Source organism: Hypanus sabinus, chromosome 8, assembly GCF_030144855.1.
Source record: "Hypanus sabinus isolate sHypSab1 chromosome 8, sHypSab1.hap1, whole genome shotgun sequence".
In the NCBI taxonomy this organism is placed as follows: Eukaryota; Metazoa; Chordata; class Chondrichthyes; order Myliobatiformes; family Dasyatidae; genus Hypanus; species Hypanus sabinus.
The window spans coordinates 115,933,152-115,954,255 of record NC_082713.1 but is presented as its reverse complement, the minus strand read 5'-3'; the positions used below and the strand labels follow the sequence as shown (position 1 = coordinate 115,954,255).

The 21,104-nt window shown below is 48.0% G+C and overlaps 1 long non-coding RNA gene across 5 annotated transcripts in view; it reads left to right on the top strand.

Moving 5' to 3' along the window:
* Positions 1 to 14,768: 14,768 nt before the first annotated feature.
* LOC132398352 (uncharacterized) overlaps positions 14,769 to 21,104 on the top strand; it is a 76,437-nt gene continuing 70,101 nt past the window's right edge. For 3 of the 5 annotated variants that reach the window (XR_009513623.1, XR_009513624.1, XR_009513625.1), the window contains exons 1-3: positions 14,769 to 15,807; positions 17,234 to 17,457; positions 19,873 to 19,965. This is a non-coding gene — a long non-coding RNA (uncharacterized LOC132398352). The remainder of the gene's footprint in view (positions 15,808 to 17,233; positions 17,458 to 19,872; positions 19,966 to 21,104) is intronic. The other 2 variants (XR_009513626.1, XR_009513627.1) reach the window with 1 other exon arrangement.

Here is a 21,104-nt window from a genome sequence, read left to right as displayed (position 1 = left end):
GTGGTGAAAGGCTGGTGAGTTCTGTACCATGAATAACAGTGGTGAAAGGCTGGTGAGTTCTGTACCATGAATAACAGTGGTGAAAGGCTGGTGAGTTCTGTACCATGAATAACAGTGGTGAAAGGCTGGTGGAGTTCTGTACCATGAATAACAGTGGTGAAAGGCTGGTGGAGTTCTGTACCATGAATAACAGTGGTGAAAGGCTGGTGGAGTTCTGTACCATGAATAACAGTGGTGAAAGGCTGGTGGAGTTCTGTACCATGAATAACAGTGGTGAAAGGCTGGTGGAGTTCTGTACCATGAATAACAGTGGTGAAAGGCTGGTGGAGTTCTGTACCATGAATAACAGTGGTGAAAGGCTGGTGGAGTTCTGTACCATGAATAACAGTGGTGAAAGGCTGGTGGAGTTCTGTACCATGAATAACAGTGGTGAAAGGCTGGTGGAGTTCTGTACCATGAATAACAGTGGTGAAAGGCTGGTGGAGTTCTGTACCATGAATAACAGTGGTGAAAGGCTGGTGGAGTTCTGTACCATGAATAACAGTGGTGAAAGGCTGGTGGAGTTCTGTACCATGAATAACAGTGGTGAAAGGCTGGTGGAGTTCTGTACCATGAATAACAGTGGTGAAAGGCTGGTGGAGTTCTGTACCATGAATAACAGTGGTGAAAGGCTGGTGAGTTCTGTACCATGAATAACAGTGGTGAAAGGGCTGGTGAGTTCTGTACCATGAATAACAGTGGTGAAAGGCTGGTGAGTTCTGTACCATGAATAACAGTGGTGAAAGGCTGGTGAGTTCTGTACCATGAATAACAGTGGTGAAAGGCTGGTGGAGTTCTGTACCATCAACAGCCTGGTCATTGGAGGGACCTTCTTTCCACCCCTTGAAATCTACAAACTGACTTAGAGCTCACCCAATGGAGGTGACAAGAACCAACTTGACTATTTAATGATTAATAGTACGTGGAGACACTCCTTGCAGGATGTAAAGGTGAAGAGAGGAGCAAATACAGGAAATGATTGCCACCTTGTTGTAACAGTGATGAAACTCAGGCTGGGAAGCACTGGGACCAGAGCACATGTGCAAAGACGTTTTGATGTTGAGTAGCTCAAAGATTTTCATGGGAGATCTACCTTCACTATTCAGCTTAAAAACAGATTTCAGGCCTTGCAAGTCTTTGACGAGAATGTGTCATTAGACAAGATCCGCACAATGTGGATTGCCTCAGTTTTTAAGGAGAGCAGCGAGGCTTGTCCAGGATACAGAGCTGGAAAGAGGAACAAAGAATGGATACAGCATGAAACACACAGAGGCTTGGAAGAAAGATGGAAAATTAAGAAGAAAGTTCTAGATGCAAAGTGAACACGACTTAAGGTAAAACCTTAACTAGCATACACTGAAGCTGACAAGAAAGTGAAGAGGTTGTAAGAAAGGATAAGAGAGTCTAGATGGAAGATCATGCAGTGCAAGCCAAGGAATCAGTCAATCAAAGTGAGTAGGGAAATGTATACAAGATTTCAAAATAGGTATGCAGGAAGTTCCAGGCCAGATCCTATGGTTCCAGACAGATAAGAACAGTCTGCTTTTGACAACTGAGAAAGAGCAAGACGCACGACGAACAGAATATTTCAGAGAATTACTGAACAGTACACCACCAGATGAAGAACCTGACTCAGAAGAGGCAGCAGAGGACCCCGACATCAATACAGATCCACCCAAGAAAGAAGAGACTGTTGCTGTGATTAAATCACTAAACAACACCAAAGCCTCCGGGACGTGACAATTTGAATAGCATACTGCTCAAAGCTGAACCACATGCTGAGACCACTGTTTTCTATAATCTGGGAATGGGAACAAATACCTAAGGGCTGGTCAAAGGGAGTTATTGTTAGGCTCCCTAAGAAAGGAGCACAAAGTGATTGCAACAACTGACACTTCTGTCAGTGACCATCAAGATTCTCATTAAAGTCATTGCCCAGTGGATTAGAGATACTGTTGATGTGTGCTTGAGGAAAGGACAGGCTGGCTGTATGAAACAGATCTTCACACAGAGCATCATAGAGCAGTGCACAGAGTGGCAGAGCCCACTGGATATAAATTTCATGGACTTTGAAAAAGCTTTTGATAGCATCCACAGGGACAGCCTCTGGCGAATTCTCAGATCATACGGGATCCCTTCCAAAACTGTCCAGCTCTTCCAGAGTTTCCATGCTAACTTCACCTGCACAGTTGGGGATGGCAACTTGAGCTTTGAAGTCAAGACAGGAGTCAGACAAGGCTGTGTGATGTTGGTTCTACTGACTGTTTAACCTAGTGATTGACTGGGTTATGAGGCAAGTGATGAAAGGTAAGCTGAGAGGCATTAGGTGGACTCTGTTCTCTACTTTGGAAGACCTTGACCTGACATTACTGTCACATACACACCAGCGCATGCAAGAAAAACTCAGTGCCTGTGTACCTTTGGTGGTTGGGTTGGACTTAGAGTCAGCCAGAGAAAGACTGAGATCATGACCCTCAATGAAGAGTGTCTTCCTTGCATCAAGGCATACGGTGTCAACTTACCCAGCACTGGCAGATTCACCTACCTGCACAGAATCACTCAACAGATGGCGGGACCAAGGATGGCATCCAATGAAAACTCAGTAAAGCTAGCAATGTCTTCAGATCAATGAGCGACATGCAAGGATGAACCAAGTACAGTGTCCACACCAGAGTGAAGCTGTCCCAGAGCAGTATCCTATCCACATTGTACGGGGCAGAATGCTGATGCGTGACAGAGAGCGAACTTGCCAAGATATCGTCACTTCACGCCACGAGACTCCGGAAGGTCCTTTGTATCCTCTGGCCAAGAAAGTTCTCCAACCATGCCCTACTCCTTCAGTGTCATCCAGAGCATTTCCAGTAGGGCGGCGCTACACTCAGAATTAGCAGCTACTCGGGGTCCAACCAAAGGTGCGTTTGTCTGTCTTGTAAGTCTTCTTTGTGATCACAAGTTACTGCTAAATACCTCAAACATCAAGTACTGCAGGACTATCCCATCAGCCAGTTGCTCGATAGAGATGGAGCTGGACTTACTGTGTACTGTTGTTACCTGGACCTGTTGCACACTGTCATGCTAAGACAGTGCACAATCCAACAAATGGAGTGAGTGGTTCGAAGGAGTGAGTGATTATCTTGGCTGTTCTTATCTGGATTGCAAATATTGGAGCATCAATGGAGCTGCACTTGTTGTGTTCTGGTCTTGTATTGACACCCAGATTTGATGCATACCATTGTGCCGAGATGGTGTTCTGTTGTTTTGTTTGGCTATATTCATGTATGATTGAATGACAATTAAACTTGAACTTGAAGACATGGCCACAATCGTCATGAGGAATTGGGCATGTGATGGGAAGAGCTGCCAGCTCCATCATCAAGCCAACACATCATTGGACCCCTCAAGGGTGGAGGAAACACAGGAGACCAAAGACAACTTGACACCATATTGTAGGGGCAGAAATGAGGACGTAGAATGCCCAAAGTTCAGAATGGGAACCAAATGTGATCTAAGTGACTTTGGCCATGGATTGATTGTTGGTGCCAGATGGGGTGCTTTGAGTATTTCAGAAACTGCTCATTTTCTGGGATTTTCATGCACAGCAAACTCTAGAGTTACAGAGAATGACGTGAACATTTAAAACCATCCAGTGAGCAGCAGTTCTGTGTGTGAAAATGCCTTCTTAATGAGAGAGGTCAAAGGAGAATGGCCAGAGTGACTCAAGATGACAGGAAGGTGTCAGTAACACAAATAACCACACGCTACAAAAGTGGTGTGCAGAAGAACATCCTTTTAATGCATCTTGAAATGGACTGGCTACAGTAGCAGAAGGCCACAGACATACTCCTTATTATTAGGTATAGGGGGTGCCAGTGGGCACCCAATAAAGTGGCCACTGAGTGTATATTAATTATTCGTTAAAACTTGGTATGACCTGTGGTCAAGAAGGGCGGTACAGAAAAGCAAGCCATTAGCTTGAGGATGGAACTCACAGATGCTAAGACTGGGAGATATTCTGACAGATGCCACCAGAGTAGCTATCAGTTATAATAAGAGCAATCTCCCCATGCTGAATTCACCAGGCTGATTGAAACGTCTTACATTTGGAAGCAGTTTAAATTGTTCCTTTGCTATTAAAACAAATTGAATAGCTCCCTTGCTCTTGGGGTCAGCTAGGAGTCTCTTGAGATACAGTGACAGCTTTCAGCGGTGAAATGCCAGTCTTACAGTGGGACCTTGAAAAAATTAAAAAGATGAGCATAAAATGGTGTTTCTGAACGGCTTGGGCCATGGGCTGACTGTGACTGGCTGGTTTTAAATTGCTTTATCGCTTTGTGGCCGGCTCTTTCACCTGCCTGATGATTACTGTGGATGTATCTGCTTCTGATTACTTCCCGAAGAAAGCAATTCACACCATTAATCGACGTACAGTTCCCAATCCCACATGTACTAACAAGGGCAGCTGAAATTCTTTCTTCATTTAAATTGAATTTCCTGGATGACATTATCTCAGAGTCCGCCATTACATCATTACTCTGTCCTGGAACCAGGGCCACTTGTTCTTTAGTCGGTCCCCTCCTCTCTTGGCTATCAATCTCTACCCATTGACAATCACTGTCATTGTTTGCTAAGTATCCTTCAATGCAGGAAACTCACTTCAATAAGATTTGAGTTAAAACTCTGTCTGCTTAGGCGGTACTCCCAGAAGCCGTTGTCTGACTGGGGAAATGGCGACATTTCTCTGCTCATCTCTTCCTCTCTCCCCTCTCTGTATTGTTTTGGGGCTGCAGATTTATCCTGCAAGGTAATTGCCCCTCTACATCAACACAAGAGATTCCGCAGATGCTGGAAGTCCTGAGCAACGCACACAAAATGCTGGAGGAACCCAAACGGTCAATGATCAGAGCCTGAAAGTTGATCAGAAGTTTGGAAGATGAAGGCCAATGGCTAAAACCTGGAGACTGGACACCTGTCCGAGAGTTGGAGTGGGTGGGTGGGAGAGAGCAAAGGGGCTCATTTTTGGTGCTGTCGTTTTGCTGTTTGCTACATTCCATTTTGTTGTGTCCTGTATTGTTCCGCCGAACATTGTGGGAATGTTATTTATTGAGCTACTGCACGGAATAGACCCTTCCAGAATTTCGAGCCACACCACCCAATGACCCCCGATTTCACCCTGGCCTAATCATGATCAATTAACCGACCAACCGGTTTGTCTTTGGGCTGTGGGAGGAAACTGGAGCAACCGGAGGAAACCCATGCAGTCACAGGGAGAACGTACAAATTGTTTATAGACAATGGCAGGAATTGGGTACCGTTCACTGGTACTGTAAAGTGTTGTGCTAACCACTACACTACCATGCCACCGCACGCTGGTGGCAACTGTGGGCTGTGCTGGTTCATGCAAACGACACATGGAGAAAAGGCCACAGACTCCACAGCCTCCCGCCACTTCCTGTTGTCTATCACGCAGGTCTTAGATGAGGCAAGCGGGACAGTCTGGAGCAGCCGCTGACCCTGGATGAGCTGACTGGCTCCGTCCATTCCTTTGAGTCGGGTAAGACTCCCGGAAGCGACAGCTCACCGGTCGAGTTGTATTCGGCTCTTTGGAACCGGGTGGGCCCCGACCTGCTGGAAGTGTACAACGCTACACTGCTGGTAGGCAGCATGTCAGAATCCATGAGGAAGGGCATCATCCCCCCTCATCTACAAGCAGAAGGGGGAGAGGGAGGACATTAGAAATTGGAGGCCCATCTCATTCCTGAATGTGGACTACAAGATCCTGTCCAAGGCTATCGCCAACAGGGTCAAGTCTGCGCTGGAGCAGGTGATCCATCCGGACCAAACCTGTGCTGTACCGGGCAGGAAGATCTCAGACAGCCTCGCGCTGCTGAGGGACACCATCGCCTCCGTGCTGGTCAGCTTGGACCAGGAGAAAGCCTTCGACAGGATATTGCACACGTATATGGCGGATGTACTCTCCAAAATGGGATTTGGGGTGGGAATCCGGAATTGGATCAAACTGCTCTACACGGACATCTGTAGCGCAGTCCAGGTCAATGGGTGGGAAACAGACAGCTTCCCCATCAGGTCTGGTGTCAGGCAGGGCTGCCCTCTCTCCCCTGTCTTGTTCGTGTGCCGCATAGAACCCTTTGCCGAAGCCATCAGGAGGGATGAGGACATAAGAGGGACGATGCTGCCAGGCAGTGGAGGGACACATGTCAAAGCCTCCCTGTACATGGACGACGTCACCGTCTTCTGCTCTGATCTGAGGTCAGTTCGCAGGCTGATCAGCATCTGCAAACAGTTCGAGCAGGCGTCGGGGGCCAGGGTAAACCGCACGAAGAGCGACGCCATGCTCTTTGGCAACTGGCCCAAACGATCCAGCGTCCCCTTCACCATCAGGGCTGATCATGTGAGGGTGTTGGGGTCTGGTTCGGAGGGGCCAAGGCGTGCAACAAGAACTGGCAGGAGCGGACTGCCAAGTCAAAAAGAAACTGGGACTGGGGGGAGGGCACTCCCTATCGATAGCGGGCAAGAACCTGGTCATCAGGTGTGAGGTGCTCTCAGGGCTGCTGTACTTGGCACAGGTGTGGCCCGTCCCCTGCTCCTTCAGCTCGGAAATCACCAGAACCGTCCAGATTCATCTGGAGATCCACGATAGAGCGGGTCAGACAGATCACCATGCACAAGTCCCTGGACAACGGGGGCAAAAACATCCCCAATGTCGCCCTCACCCTGACGGCCAGCTTCGTGTGTGGCTGCATCAGGTTGTGTGTGGATCCCAGGTATGTGGGCACCAAGTATCACTATGTGCCCAGGTTCTACCTGTCGCCCTGGCTACGAAGGATGGGTCTGGCCCCTTTCCCGCGCAACACCCCTGTCAGCTGGTTGTTGCCGCCATACCTGTCCTTCATAGAGAAGTTCTTTCAGGTCAACGCCTTTGACTACAGGGCCATCAGGCAGTGGTCGGCACGTAAGGTCCTGCAGGCACTGCAGGAGAAGGACATGATGGACACAGTGGGGTGGTTCCCTGAGCAGACCGTCCAGTTCATCTGGCAAAATGCCTCATCACCAGACCTCACCAACAGGCACCAAGACCTCACCTGGCTGGCGGTGAGAGGGGCCATCCCAGTCCAATCCCTCCTGGAAGCCCGCTACGTCGCCTCCACACCCCTCTGCCCATGGGAGGACTGCAGTGAAGAGGTGACCCACCTCTTTGCACACTGTGGGTTCGCGGAGAAGGTGTGGAGGAGGATGGAAGGGGCAGTGTCGGGGTTCATCCCCAGCAGCTGCGTAACAGCGGACACTCTGATCTACGGGCTGTCCCGGGGACGCACACCGAGACCAACATCCGGTGCTGCTGGCAGATCATCAACTCGGTGAAAGACGCTCTTTGGTCAGCCTGAAACTTGGTGGTTGACCAGCACACGGAGATGTCCGTGGGAAAGTGGTGCCGACTGGCAGATTCTCAGCTGCAGGAGTACGTGCTGAGGGACGCACTCAAACACAGTGCAGCCCCCGCAAGGGCCCGGTGGGGAAGGACCACAGTCTAGGGCTCTTCTCCCGCAGGAGTTGAGAGGTAGTGGGGTGGGGTGTATACCCCTGAACAAGTGTATGTAAATATAAAGTAACAGTATGCCACCTGGGTGGCAAAAGTGTGGGAATGTAAAGACTGTAATGGAAACAGTTGTAAAGAACTGAGAGTCATTGAATGGTTTATTGTACATAATTTTATTTTTGAATAAAGTATATTTTGTTTAATAAAAAATTCACTGTATGTTTCAATGTACATGTGATAAATAAATCTGAATCTGAATCTAATAATTCAAAGACCAAATCCAGCAAGTTCAGAGGTCAAAGCCCAAAGGTCAAAGTCCTGGCTTGGCTTGCCTGGAGTTTAAAGACTTGATGTCTGTGAGTCTGAGAGTTCGGCTAGACTCACAGACATCGGACCTGCAGTCTGGCCAAACCAAGTTATTGTCAGGGAGGCTGGAATTCTGGCATATCCTGGTATGGAATTTAATTTGTCGGTGACTGACCTTGCTTCCTCTCAAGTGGGGAAGTGTTGTCACCAACAGGTTCCAGGAGCATGTTTGCATGGTGGCAGTGAGCTGGTTTCTCTCAGTCTGGGGTGGAAGTCTGCTACCTGATCCATGAAGTGATGTAGTTCCCTGTTTGGGATCGAGAAGAGCTTCGGGTGGCTGAGGACTTTAGTGATGCCTGCCTTTCCTGGTCCGAGCCTAGGCTTTTGAGAGCAGAAGTGAATGGAAAGAAAGGTAAACTGGATGGATGCTTGGGAAAAGCCCCTGCACACGTGACCAACTGAATGGTTAGTGCAGGCCTGAAGGGACAAGAGGTCTCCTCGACTCTGTTCCAATCCCATTCTCATTTATTTTCTGTTTGCTGACCACACGCATTTCTGCTGAGAGTGACAGCAGTTCAGGAACCAAATCCATGCATCAGGTTTTGTGAAGCTGCAAAATTGCTAAGTTTGTTGACAGAACAGGAGACCACGGCAGGCAAATGGGATTACCGCCGTGACCAGCGTGGACAATTTGGGCTGAAGGGATAATTTCTGTGCTGTAGAGCTCTGTAAGTCCATGACTCTCTTCAGTGCCTAGCCCTGTCCTTCACCAGGACACCTAAGGTTAATTTGCAGGGTGAGTTGGTGGAAAGAAAGGCAAATGAAATGTTGTAATTCATTTTGAGAGGACTAGAGCAAGGATGTAATGCTGAGGCTTTATAAGGCATTGGTCAGGCTGTGCTTGGAATACTGTGAATAGTTTTGGGCCCTTTATCCAGAAGTAGTTCACAAGAATGATCCTAGGAATGAAAGGGTTAATGTATGAGGAGCATTTGAATGCTCTGGGCCTGGAGTTTAGAAGACTGAAGGGGAATCTCACTGCAACCAATAAAATACAGAAAGGCCTAGATTTGGAGAGGATGTTTTCAATAGTAGGAGAGCTACAGTACAGTGCAAAGCATTAAAAATTATTGTAAATTGCAAAGTAAAAACTTTATTGTGCAAAAGTCTTAGGTAAGTGTATATATAGATAGATAGATAGATAGATAGAGTACCTAGGACTTTTGCACAGTACTTTAGCAATTTTACATATTGCACTGTACTGCTGCTGAAAAAAAAATTTCATTACACGTGAGTGATTATAAACCTGATTCTGATATGGGTCTCTATTGTGGACTGAGAGTGGGAATGGGGCAGGGAGAGGGGAATCATGGTTGGAAAAAAAGAGGAAGGGAGAGGGGAGGGAGCAGGAAGCCCCAGAGAGACATTTTGTAATGATCACTTGTTTGTAATCAAATGAGCTTGCCTGGTGTCTCAGGACTGGGTGTGTCTGCACTCACGCACTCCTTCTCTGCCACCTGTCCCACACCCCATCCAGGGTGCTTCACCCTCACCATTCCCAACATCTTTTGCTCCTGCCAGATTTACAATCTCGCTCTCAGCTCCACATTGACAAACACAGAACTGTGCAAAACAAAAAGGAATTATGAAATAATGTTCACCGGTTCATGAACTGTTCACAAATCTCATGATGGAGGGGAAAGAAGGTGTTCATAAGACAGGCTGTCCATTTCCAAATATATACATATATATATGATCTTCTCTGAGGATCATTGTCATGGTGGAGAAGCATGTGAGTGCCTGAGAGCCCCAGAGCCATTCGGTCTGGAGTTCAGCCGTCTGGGCTTAGTTTCTGGTAGGGTGGCCCATGCCACTAAGGTTCCAAACCAAGGCTGATCCAATCAAGACCTCAATGACGAAAGGTGATGATACATCACAACAGCAGGTTGTAGTAGTGAAGGCTCCCCAGCAGTCTTGCACTCCACGCCACTGGAACCTGACCCTGTTCTATCAAGGACTCTGTTCTGGCTGCCCGTGCATCTCACATAGGCATTCCCCATTAGGGAAATCCACCCTAACTTCCTGGATTAAGTCTGATGGTGAGCAGTGAGTGGCAAAGGAGGCACGATTGTGAGGTCGAAGATCCTCAGAATATGTGGGTGTCGGATTGGCTTCCACAGCCACCCGAAGACCCATCTCCCTAGGAGAGCATCCTACTCAATTCAAATGATCGCACTGTGATGTCCACAAGGAAACTATCCAATTCTACATCCTCCATCCAAAATCACTGTAGTGAAGGCATAAGCTGCCATAGTCCAGGGGAGATAGGTCTGTAATCTCTCGTTAATATTTATCCTTGGGCAAGTTGAAAACTAACAATTCAGTTGGCAGATGGAAAGCAAATTTACAAGAAAGCCTTTGTTGATATTATTACACGTAGTCAATAACTGAGTTCCATTAGCAGCTTCCAGAAAATGCACAGGGATAAGATTAATCCGCCTACATTGGTCTCAGTGGGTAATTATTTGCAGAAAGTTCCACCAGCCACCAGAAGAAATACCTAACTTACGTGTTCAACTCCCTATCGATTTCATCAGAGCCTTTCATCGCAATAACACCTCAAACAAGTCACCTTCTCACTTATAAATGCGTGAATGAACAAGCGCTGAATTAATGAACCATCCTCACAACTTAACCCTTTCAGCCACTGAATTTCTGCGAATGTAATCCAGAATCAGATTTATTATCATTGGTTTATATGACGTGAAATTTATTGTTTTGTGACATCGGTGCAGTGCAAAGACATAAAATTACTTTAATTTACAGAAATCAATAAATTCTAGGAATAATGAGGCAGTGTTCATGGACTTTTCAGAAACCTGATGGTGGGAGGGGAAGAAGCTAAAATGCTGAGTGTGTCTTCAGGTTCTTATACCTCCTCCCTGATGGTAGTAACGAGAAGGGGTCGTGTCGCAGGTGGTGAGGGTGTTTCATGGTGGATCCCAACTTCTTGAAGCACCACCTTTTGAAGATGTCCTCAATGATGGGGAGGGTTAAACATGTGATGCCACCCTCTGCAGACTCTGCAATCCTATGAACTGGCTCCAATCTATCCTCACAGTCTCTTGCGTTAAACACACATTAAACAACTGTAATGGCCCGTACACTCCGCATTCTGATTCTGAAATTCAGTTCAATCAGACTGTGCTTTGGAGGAAGAGCCCAACTCAAACATTCTATTCAGACTCCATGCTTAGCAGACAAGTTTTGCATCTTCCCAGAGTTTTACAACTTGCCCACAGGATGTAGGATTATCATCTCAGCATGTCAGAGAGTCTACACTGCTCACAGCCGAGCATCTGCACGTGACTGCAAGGAACCGCCAAGAGTTGTGGATACAGCTCAGCACATCACGGAAACCTGCCTTGCCTCTGCGGACTCTATCTACGCTTCTCACTGTCCTCGCTCGCGCCAGACATCCTCTCTTCTTCCCTCTCCCATCGGGAAGAGGATGCAACATCCTGAAAGCACGTACCACCAGGCCCAAGGACAGCTACCGTCCCACCATTATCAGACCCGTGAACAGACCTCTTGTCCTCACAATCTACCTCGATATGATCTTGCACTTTATCGTTAGCCTGCATGGCACTTTTTTCACTTTATTCTACATGGCTGTGTTTTTTTACTTTGTTCTATCTCAGTGATTTTGATCGGTATGCAAGACAAGATTTTCGCTGCACCTTGGTCTATGTGGCAACAATAAATCAATACTTGCTTCTTCTTGTCTGCCTGTACCCCTCTTTCTCTGTAACTGTAATACTTCATTCAGCATTCTGTTATTGTTTCTCCCTTGTTATACTGATATGGTGATATGGTCAGTATGAGTGGTATGCAGAACAAAGATTTTCACTGTATCGTACATGTGACAATAAAATTTACCAGTTTCTTTCAATTGATAAATTATCGATTTCATTGATCTCTGATGAGGGCTGGTTCATGTGATGCCTTAGCTCTTTGTTGCTTTGCTGAATGTTCACCACACCGCAGATTCCCAACACCGACAGTCTCTCTTTGTTGAGTTCACTGTCTGCATTAGAGAGGGAAAAAGGAGACCGAAGTGGACTGCTAAAGTTAGGTTTGTTGGGAACGAGAGCAGGTTTGCTGTATCATATTACGCACGGCCTCTCCTGCCTGCTAATGAAACATCCGTAAAACTAAGGTATTGACTATAGACTTGAGGAAGGGGATGACAGGAGAACACACATCATTCCTCATCGAAGGGTCAGCAGTGAAAAGGGTGAGCGTCTTCAGCTCCTGGGCAGCAGCATCTCATAACATCTGTCCTGGGCCCACCACATTGATGCAATCATGAAGAAGACTAGTTCATTAGTAACATAGACCATTACAGTACAGGCCATTCAGCCCACAGTGTTCTTCTGACCCTTTAACCTACCCCAAGATCAAGTTAACCCTTCCCTTCTCACATAGCACCCCATTTTTCTTTCATCCATTTGCTCATGTCGGAGTTTTTAAAATGTCCCTCATGTATCTGCCGCTACCACCACCCCTGGTATTCACCACCGACATCCACCCTATGCTCTCCTGCAATGTGAGGAGTTTGAGGAGACGTGGCATGTCAACGAAGACTTCAGCAAATATCCACCAAGGCATGGGTGGGGAGCTTTCTGACTGGTTGCAATACTGCCCGGTGTGGGGGCTCAATGCACAGGATCGTAAGAGGCTTGTAGATCAGCCAGCTCCATCACAGGCACTACCCTTCCAGCCATTCTTTGGTGCAGGAAATGGCATCCATTGCTAAGGACCTCACCATCAGGGACATGCTTCTTCTCATTATTACCTTTTGGAAGGAGGCCGAGCAGCCTGAAGACCCACACTCAGTGTTTTCGACAAAAACATTTTTCCCTCTGCCATCAAATTTCTAAACAGTCTATGAACTACCTGACTATTCTTCTTTTGCACTATTTATTTCTTCATTCTATTGTAGCTTATAGTAATTTGTTATGCCTGCACGGTACTGCTGCCACTAAAAGACAAATTTCACGACTTACGTCAGCGACGATAACTCTGCTTCTGATTCTGATTTTGATTAGTAGTTGACTAAGTCACAGTATGCTGGCACAAGTGCCCTCTGTAAACTTACTTTGCAGAAACTAACTGGATAATATGCTCTTATTGTCTCCCAGGGTAAATATTAACTAAACAATGCAGACCTTTCCTTCTGGACTTTGACACATTACAGTCACCTTGCAGTCGGGGATGAAAAACACTTTATTATAATGACCAATATCTTTTCATTTTGCTCTCTTTTTGCTCTACTTAATATTTTATATATATTTCTCACTGTAATTTATAACACATTATATGTATCACACTGTACCGTGCTTTGAAACAACTAATTTCATGGTGTATGCCAGAGCTGATGAACCTGATTTGGATTCTCGCAGCCCAAGTAATTCTTAACTCCTTGTAGGATTCTTCTGCTCTCCTGCCTCTAGTCTCAGTCAAGCCACCTCTTAAACCCCTCGTCCTGCTACATGGATTGCTGCCAGTTCAGTCTTAGATGGAGTATCTCCTCATCTGACATGCCGAGCTGTGCCCATAATTCTGCAGTCTCCTCCGCTCTGCCATCAGGTATCCGAACGGGCCAGGAACCCGTGAACACTTTCTCTATCTGCTCTGCTGCATTTACTTACTTCTGTCATTCAAAGTAATTTTCACGTCTTGAACACTAATGCTGCCCAAAACAACTAATTTCATGACATACTTTCAAGGACTCCGTAACTCACTTGCTTAATATTATTTACTTATTTATTATTATAATTTATTTTGTATTTGCAAAATTTGTCATTTTATGTACTGCAAATGCACACAAGAAAATGAGTCACAGAGTTGTTTGTAGTGACGTATGTGTACTTTGATAATAAAGTTACTTTAGAACTTTGTTCCCCGATAATAAACCTGATTCAGGCTCTGATTCTGACAACAACCTTGGCTTGGCTATCATTGGGCCAGTTATGTTTAGCTCCTTCTCCACCAGGACAGTGTTGTGATTGCTTTCATCAAATCCTCTGCTCACAGCCACCTTCTCAAGGGCAATTGAGGATGGGCAATAAACACTTTCCTTGCCACGAATGCCCAACTCACGAGATTCAGTTGTAAACACACAGCAGTGGCTCTTTTTTCCATTAAACAGGAGGAAGAGCTCTCTGCTGAAAATCATGTCAAAGGACACCAACAATTTGCTGAATAAAGGCAGTTAATGAGTCTCAGGTCCATTGATTAATCTCTGCATTAAGTTGTTCTATATTTAAATATGTCTGGATTAAATTCTGATTGAACAGAAATCAAATTTAGTCACACTTCTCTTCCCTCATGGTTTGTCTCTCACCCCCGACCCCTAATCACTTTCGACTGACAGCACTGGGAGACCAGGGGATAGTTTTCATCAAATTGTAAATCAGACAGAAATATATCCTAAATCTCACTGCCAATCATAATAATCTGGATAATAAGAAGAGCAGAGGCCTGATGAAACACACAATTGCTCATCAGAAACACATTTCACCACCCTCATGACAACTCGCGTTGAAGGAAACCATGTGTTCAGGTAGAGGTTTTAGGAAGTGAGCACTAAACAGGACAAAGCCCCGGGGCGAAATGCCCAATCTGTGATGGGGATGGATACCCTGATTCATTACCTGACCTATAGACACACAGCAATCACCCCATCCCATTTACACCCAACCCATCACCCCACCCCATACACACCTAACACATCACCATCCCATTCACAGCCAACCCATCACCCCACCCCATTCATTCGGAACCCATCACCATCCCATTCACACCTAACACATCACCCTCATCCCATTCACAGCCAACCCCCATCACCACTATTCCAATTAAAGCCATCCATTTGCACTCATTGATTTACAACCATTCCTTGACCACCATCTCATTTATACTATACCAGCTCCATCTACATTGGAGGAATCGAGTGGGCCTGAATGGGATGGAGCGGAGTAAAGTGCAGGGTTTGTGGAATGGATGTTATTGGGGGGATAGTGAAGAGATGAAGGGGTGAGGAGTGTTTCAGGAGCGAGGGAACATTCAGGAGTGGGAGTGGTTGAGGGGATTAATGAGGGACTCATGAAGGTGGGCCACAAGTGGTTAATAAATCAAAGACTAACCAGTTAATGAAGATTAACAAAGGACAGTTGTTAATTGATAGTTTTACGTAGCAGCACAGAAGTATAGTTAGTGCACTGCTGTACTGTGACAGTGAACACTGATCGGATTTAATTCACTTGCTGCCTGAACAAAGTTTATAAATTCTCACTGTGACAGTGCAGGGATTGCAATGAGCGAATGAAGTGAACCCAAGTGCAGGACACAGGCATGGAGAATGAGTTAAAATGCTTACGCTGACGTGAATGTTGAACAGCAAACAGGAGGGATCTTGACACGGAGCCTGGACACGGAGAGTCTGAGTTTCATAGGTAAACCTTGAAAATGGAGCTCTTAGAACACGTGGTCCTAAGTGGCTGGGAAACGTTAATCACCACACAGGCAAAACCAACGATCTGGTGACTAGTGGTTGTAACGCCGGGTTCTTATGCTGCAGGCCTTGATGGAAACCAGCTGTGTCGTCATCAAAGAGAATTAGAAGCAAATGGGAAATTAATGGTCAGAACCGTGCACAATCAAAGAAAATTAGGACAAAGATAGAGAATTAATGATCAGGACCATGACAGCAGCCCCCCAATGGGAGCCTCCAGGCGAACCACCAGGCTTGTCTGGATTGGTCGATGGAAATCATGGAAGGGTCCAGGATGAAGGAGCGGGGAATCCAGGAGCGTTCCTCTGTATCCCTCCCAATCGACCAGGTACTGGAGGCCTCTGCCTCGACGGCGCATATCCGGTATTCGCTGGGTGGTCGTCAATGACCCGGGTGGGTGGAGGGGATTCAGCAGGAGGGCACAAAGGGCTGACAGACACAGGTTTCAATTGGGAGACGTGGAACGTGGGAGGAATGTGCATGGATCCGGGCAGTTTGAGTCTGACCACCGAGGGGTTGGTAACGCTCTCAATCTTGAATGGTCCCAGGTAGCGAAGGATGAGTTTCTTGGGTTCCTTCTTGATGGGGATGTCTTTTGAATAGTGCCAAACCTTCTGCCCAGGCCAATAATTTGGTGCAGAAATTCGATGGCGATCGGCAATCCTCCAATTGCAGTCGGCTGAGCAGGGCCGCGCGTGCATCCTTCCAGATCTAGCGGCACTGGTGGAGATGTGCGGGAATCAGAGGGAGCATTTGAAGGGAGACATTCTGGCAGTGGCGGTGCTGACCATGGAGTTGTGGGTGTGCTTGACCCAGACAAGATGGGTGCTGCAGGATGACGGGTTGTTGGCGGTTATGCAGCCCAGGGCTGCTTCCAAATCGTGGTTCGCTCGTTCTGTTTGCACATTAGCTTGCGGATGAATGCCGGATGACAGGTTTACCAAGGCTCCAAGGGCTTGACAGAAGGATCTCCAGACTTGAGAGCTGAATTGGGGGCCCCGGTCAGAATTAATGTCAGAGGGAATTCAATGGAGGCGGAAGACGTGATGAACAAGGAGGTCGGCTGTCTCACGAGCTGTAGGGAGTTTGGGAAGGGCTACGAAGTGCACAGCTTTGGAGCAGCGGCCCACCACGGTGAGTACGGCAGTGTTCCCATTTGAAGGGGGTAGTCCAGTAATGAAATCCAGAGCAATGTGAGACCAAGGGTGGGTAGGAACAGGTAGGGGACGAATCAACCCAGCAGGTGGTCAGTGGGAGACTTTTCTACGGGCACAAACACAACAGGCAGTGACAAAGGAACAGGTGTCAGCGTCCATAGAGGGCCACCAGAAATAACTCTTCAGAAGGGACTGTGCCCGTTCGATCCTGGGATGGTTGGTGAAATGAGAAGTGTGCCCTCACTGGTGAACCTGAGTAAGAACGGAGTCAGGCACGAAGAGGCGATTGGGGGCCCGTTGCCTGGGTCACGTTGCCTCTTTGACTATGGATTCGATCCCCCAGGTGAGGGCAGCCACCACACAGGATGGTGGAAGGATGGTCTCGGGGTTTGGAAGGCCCTCCTTCGGGACTGATTCACGGGAGAGAGCATCGGTCTTCCCGTTCTTGGACTCCGGACGATAGATGAGTGTGAATCTGAAACGGCCAAAAAATAATGCCCAACGGGCGTGGCGGGAATTCAGGCATTTGGTGGTTTGGATGTATGCGAGGTTCTGGTGATCAGTCCAGATGATGAATGGATGTTCTGCTCCCTCCAGCCAGTGCCTCCACTCCTCCAAAGCGAATTTGACGGCCAGTAACTCCCGGTTCCCTACGTCGTAGTTCCGTTCGGCAGGGGACAGCCAGTGAGAAAAGAAGGTGCAAGGATGGAGTTTTTGGTCTGGGCCAGAGCGTTGGGAGAGGACCCCAGAGGCGTCGACTTCCACAATGAATTGGACCAAGATGGGAGCGGAGGTGAAACGCCTCTTCAGCTCTGAGAGGGGTGAGTCCGTTTCAGGGTCCCAGTGAAAAGGGGTTGCAGGAGAGGTGAGTCGAGTAAGGGGTGCTGCCACCCGGCTGAAATCCCTGATGAAGCGATGATAAAAGTTTGCAAACCCCAGAAATCGCTGGAGTTGCTCGAGTGTTGTGAGTTTTGGCCACACCGTCACCGCCTGGATCTTTTCGGGATCCGCCCTCCCTTGCCCGCTCCCGATGATGTACCCTCAGAAACTGACAGAAGGGACATGAAGCACTCAGTCTTCACCAGTAGCTTGTTCTCCCAAAGTCTCTGCAGAACCTGTCAGACATGGTGGATGTGTTCCTGAAAAATGAGGGAGAAGATTAAGATGTCGTCCAAATAAACAAAAATGAAACGGTTAACAAAGGCCCTAAGGACATCATTTATCAGGGCTTGGAAGACAGCGAGGGCATTGGTGGGACCGAATGGCATGACCAAGTAGTCAAAGTGACCGAGAGGGGTGTTAAAAGCTGTTTTCCACTCATCTCCCTCCCTTATCCTGACCAGGTGGTAGGCACTTTGTAGGTCCAACTTAGAGAAGATAGTGGCTCCATGAAGGGGTTCGAAAGCAGAGTTGATAAGGGGCAGTGGATATTTGTTCTTTACGGTTATGCTATTCAGGCCCCAGCAGTTAATGCAGGGGCTCAGTGAGCTGTCTTTCTTCCCCACAAAGAAGAAACCTGTGCCTACAAGGGAAGATGAGGGCTGGATAATGCCCACCATGAGAGAGTCATTTACGTAAGCCTCCATTGCTTCCCTCTCTGGCCGGGACAAGTTATACAGCCGATTAGTGGGTAGAGGGGAGCTGGGGAGAAGGTCAATTGCACAATCGTAAGGTTGGTGTGGAGACAGGGAAAGAGCCGAATGTTTGCCAAACACTTCTCCCAGATCATGACACTCTGCTGGAACCTTGGATAAGTCAGGAAGTCAGGGGTTTCAGAGGCGGACGAGGTCGCGGTGACTTTCACAGGGGGGGAGGGCCGATTGTCGACAAGTGGAGTGACAGAACGGACTCCAGCTGACTATCTTCCAGGTGGACCAGTCAATGTGGGGATTATGGCGGCTTAACCAGGGGTGCCCAAGAACTATAGGAGTTTGAGGAGAGGAAATTAGGTTAAATCGTACCTGTTCCCAATGGTTCCCAGAGAGAGTAAGAGACTGGGGTGGTGTGCAGTGTGTGACCCAGGCCAGAAGTCTACCGTCCAGTGGCCGGGCTTCCAGAGAGAGTAAGAGACTGGGGTGGTGTGCAGTGTGTGACCCAGGCCGGAAGTCTACCGTCCAGTGCCCGGGCTTCCAGAGAGAGTAAGAGACTGGGGTGGTGTGCAGTGTGTGACCCAGGCCGGAAGTCTACCGTCCAGTGCCCGGGCTTCCAGAGAGAGTAAGAGACTGGGGTGGTGTGCAGTGTGTGACCCAGGCCGGAAGTCTACCGTCCAGTGCCCGGGCTTCCAGAGAGAGTAAGAGACTGGGGTGGTGTGCAGTGTGTGACCCAGGCCGGAAGTCTACCGTCCAGTGCCCGGGCTTCCAGAGGGCTACTCTACGGCTCCCGAGGAATTCTGGCCTGGGAAGCTATGTTTTCATCCAAAAAGTTTCCCTCAGCACCTGAGTCCACTAAAGCTGACAGAGGCAGGGACTGTTAGTTGTAACGGAAAGTAGCCGGGATCTGCATCCGTGTTTGGAGGACAGAAGGGAATGTTGTCTGGCTCACCAGGATCCCCCTTTCTACTGGTGAGCCTTCCATTTTGGCCGAAGGGAACAGGTAGCATGGGAGTGGCCTGACCGGCTGCAATAAAGATACTCCCCCGCTCCCAATCTCCGGAGTCACTCTGTAGGACAAAGATGGTTCCGTTCCAGCTGCATGGGTTTCTCTCCCAGGGCGGTGGAAACAGCCAGGCTGGCAGCTACTCTAGGGGCAGGAGGAGATGAGAGGCTTGTTCTGGTGTGAGACAGTATTGAGTGCTAAGGAGTGGCCAAAGGCGGTCGACGTCCAGTTCTTTCTCCATGGCATTCTCAGAGACGATTATCCAACTTGGTGGCTAGGGAGATCAAGGAGTCCAGGCTGTCAGTATCATCTCTTGCCACCAACTCGTCTTTCACCCTGTCGCAGAGACCATTCAGAAATACCTCTTAGAGTGCCTGGTCGTTCCACCTCCGAGTCGACCGCTAATGTCTGGAACGCCACAGAGTATCTGGCGACACTGCGTGAGCCCTGACCGAAAGTGAGTATACGCTTAGCGGCGTCTTTACCGCGGACGGGGTGGTCATAGAACTTACTCATTTCCGTGATAAAGGTGGGGAAAGAGGAGCAGATATCCGGTTGATTATCCCAGACTGCTGTAGCCCATGCTAAGGCACTTCCCCGCAACAACCCCATAGTATAACCTATCTTTGACTTATCTATAGAGTACGTGGATGACTGCAGTTCGAACACCAAGGAGCAATGCGGAAGGAAGGCTCGGCACTTCCCCACATCCCCAGCGTAGTGCTCTGGTTCAGGTACGTGTGGCTGTCTGGGCGGGGGTGTTGCTGACACATAGAGGGTTGCCACTACAGGCTGTCTGGGTCAGAGCTCCAGGAGTGGATGGGGTCAGATGAGTGGATGCAGGGTCCACCTGTTCACCAATCTTTGTTACGTTAGTAGACAGGGAACGGAGGTTCTCCATGACATCCCGGAGAAGTCGATTGTGCAGACCCAGTACGGAGCCCCGGCTGGCGAGGGCTTGTTGCAGGGTATTCGTGTCCGCTGGGTCCATTGTGGACAGACCGTTCTGGTGCAATGAGCGAATGAAGCGAATGAAGTGCAGGACCGAGGCATGGAGAATGAGTTAGAATGCTTACGCGGACGTGAATGTTGAACAACAAACGGAGCTTGACACGGAGCCTGGACATGGAGAGACTGAGTTTCATAGATAAACCTTGAAAGTGGAGCAAAACTTAGAACACACGGTCCTAAGCAGCTGGGAAACGTTAATTACCACACAGGCAGAACCAATGATCTGGCGACTAGTGGATGTAACGCCGGGTTCTTATGCTGCAGGTCTTGATTTAAACAAGGTGTGCTGTCATCAAAGAGAATTAGAAGCAAATGGGAAATTAACAGTCGGAACCATGGCACAATCAAAGGAAATTCGGAGAAAGATAGGGGATTGATGATTGGGACTGTGACATTACATTTCCTCTGGGTGCTCCAGTTTCTGCCCACAGTCCAATAGATGTGCAGGTTGATAGTTTACAGGTCGCCATATATTCTCTCTGGTGTGTAGGTGAGGGGTAGAATCTAGGAGAGAGTTGTAGAGAATACAGAAAGAATTTTTTTTAAATGGGATTAATAAAGGATGGGTATAGATGGACAGTTGGCTAGGAAAGCGCAGCAGCATAATGAACGGTTAGCACATCGCTTTACAGTGACAGCAATCACTGATCGGGGTTCAATTCCTGTCGCTGCCTGTACAGAGATGGTAAATTCTCTTCATAACTGAGTGGGCTTCTTCCTCTCCCATTCCAAAGATGCATGGTTAGGGTTAGTGAATTATGGGCATGCAATTTTGGCTCCGGAAACATGGCAACACGCGTGGGCAGCTCAGCATGATCCTCGCAGAGTCGATTTGATGCAAGTGAAGCATTTGCCTCTGTGT